Source organism: Ovis aries, chromosome 7, assembly GCF_016772045.2.
Source record: "Ovis aries strain OAR_USU_Benz2616 breed Rambouillet chromosome 7, ARS-UI_Ramb_v3.0, whole genome shotgun sequence".
Lineage (NCBI taxonomy): Eukaryota > Metazoa > Chordata > Mammalia > Artiodactyla > Bovidae > Ovis > Ovis aries.
This window is the reverse complement of record NC_056060.1, coordinates 86835711-86838349: the sequence shown is the minus strand read 5'-3', so window position 1 is coordinate 86838349 and position 2639 is coordinate 86835711.

The window sequence follows — 2639 nt, the reverse complement described above, 5'->3', positions numbered from 1 at the left end:
ATTAGAAACTACTCAGTGGTGTGAAGGAAAGGCGAATGAAGTGAGGCGATTGGAACCAGTGCCTGGTTTAGACAAAGGTGACAGGAAACTTCTCTAAGGAGTGGAGAGTCTGGAAGAGTGTGGTTGACGGTCACTGAGGAAAGGGCCAGTGGTGAGGTGGGGCTCACGAGGTGCTGGCCTGCTGCACAGGCTGTCGTGGTGAGTTTCTCTCACTAGGAAAATGAGTGAAAACTTCTAAGCATTGGAAAGAATATCCCCTAGCATGCTTTTTTATAGACAATGACAAATTGATAAAATTTGTATGGAAATGCAAAGCACCTAGAATAGCCAAAACAATTTTGTAATGGGACTTATACGTGTATATGTGCTCAGTCATGTCTGACTCTGGCCCCCATGGACTACAGCCTACCAGGTTCCTCTGCGCATCGAATTTTCCAGGCAAGAATACTGCAGTGGGGTGCCATTTCCTACTCCAGGGGATCTTCCCGACTCAGGGATTGAACCTGATTTCAAAACTTTGTGCAAAGAAAACTGCAGTAACCAAGAGTGATATCAACCAAGCAATTGATACTAGACTAGTCGTAAAAGAGCAATAAAACAGAATAGGGAGTCCAGAAGTAGACCCACACTTGTATGCTTAGTTGGTTTTTGACACATGCCAAGTTAATTCAATGGGAAAAGGACCTTCAACCCTTATGTACCATAACACAATTTAATCATAGATCTGAACATAAGAAAATTAAAAAAGCTTCTAGGAAAAACTATAAAAGAAAATCTGTGACTTTGGATTAGGTGCAATGGTTTCTTCAGACACAAAAGTCAAAAAATGCTGATAAACGGGACTTACTAAAAAAAAAAGGAATGTAAGTAAAGTCCTGATGGATCAGTGGTAAAGAATCCACCTTGCAATGCAGGGGACATGAGTTCAATCTCTGGTCCAGGAAGATTCCACATGCTGCAACTAAGACCTGGTGCAGGCAAACACATTTTTTAAAAATAAAAATAAAACGTCACTATCTTCCCCAAGTTGGGACACTTGGGTTTTGAGGGCATTAGTCCACTGTGTCTCCCTTGCCTGGTAAAGCAATAAAGCTATATTTTTCTACTTCACCCCCCAACAAAGAAAACTAGGTGTGTTTGTTGTATGTAAGTTATACCTCAATAAAGTTGATCAACAAAAGAAAAGATAACCAACAGCATTTGGGAAGGAGGGAGTGAGAACAGGAGTGGATACAGACTTACCAGGAAGCTATTACAGCTGTCAGGTAAGGGGCGGAGGGACTCCCAGTGGAGCGGTAGTGACTGACTTGGAGACAGGTACACTTGAATGAATGAACTCATGATTTTCAAACTCCATGTTTAATGTGGTGCAAGGTGCAAAAGTTTGATGAAACGACAAAATATTGAACTGGATGTGAAAACCATTTTACCAAAAACATCCTTTAAAAAACCCACATTTAGTAAAAGCAATAGGGCATAGCAGGTACTCAGATGCTAGGTTTCTTTGGGCTAGTATTTGAGTGTTTACGGGGAGTTTTGACATGTATACGCTAGCCATCTTATTGCTACTACTGCTAAGTCAGCTTCAGTCTTATCCAACTCTGTGCGACCCCATAGGCGGCAGGCCACCAGGCTCCCCATTCCCTGGGATTCTCCAGGCAAGAACACTGGAGTGGGTTGCCATTTCCTTCTCCAATGCGTGAAAGTGAAGTCGCTCAGTCGTGTCCGACTCTTCGCGACCCCATGGACTGCAGCCTACCAGCCTCCTCCATTCATGGGATTCTCCAGGCAAGAGTACTGGAGTGGGTTGCCATCCCCTTCTCCTGAGTAAATGATAGCAAAGTTCAAACCCACGTGACCGACTCCAGACCCCGTCTGTAACCCCTGTGATGCGCTGCTCGGAACACTGGACCATCGGGTAAACCAGATCCCAAATGGAATCCTAGGGCCAGGTTTCTGGCCATCCTTCCCAGCATCTTCCGGGATCTGCTGTCCCTGCCCAGAATCCAGGCAGCCTTTGTGCTGCTCCGTATCCCCTGGATAGGCCTCTCCTAATAATGCCTTCTGATGGCTCCTCACCTACCTGTCCAAACCCCACCCCACCTGCCCTGTGGCACGGGGCTCACAGTCCCTAACGGCCCCATCCGGGCCTCTAAAATCGTCACTGCCAGTCAGAGTTCCTGATCTTTATCACAAGCTGACTCGCACACTCTACACGGGAGGATCCCTGCACGACTGTCTGGCTGGAGGGCTTCGGGGGGTCCCACTCTTACCCAGGATGGCAGGGCAGGGCAGGATCTTCCGACCACTCTCTCAAATGTGGCTGGCTGCTGTCACACCCGAGTCTCAGCTCTTTCCTGGCTCTTGAAGTGCTCAGAGAACACCAGGGGGGAACTGGGTGCGGAGTAGCAGGTGTTTTACGGGTCTCAACCTCCTGCGAGGAGCTGGAGGAGCCCTGGCGGAGTGATTTCCAGGCCTTCCTTCCCCAAGCCAACCTCCCTTGGTTTGGGGCACATTTGCCCAAAATCTGAAGCTTCGCGCGTCTTGGGCTGCGGCGCGTCCCTTGCTCGCGAGGCCCTGGCGGCCCGTGAGCCTCGGCGTCGTTCACCGAGAGCCCGGGCAGGTGGGGGGCGGGGTGA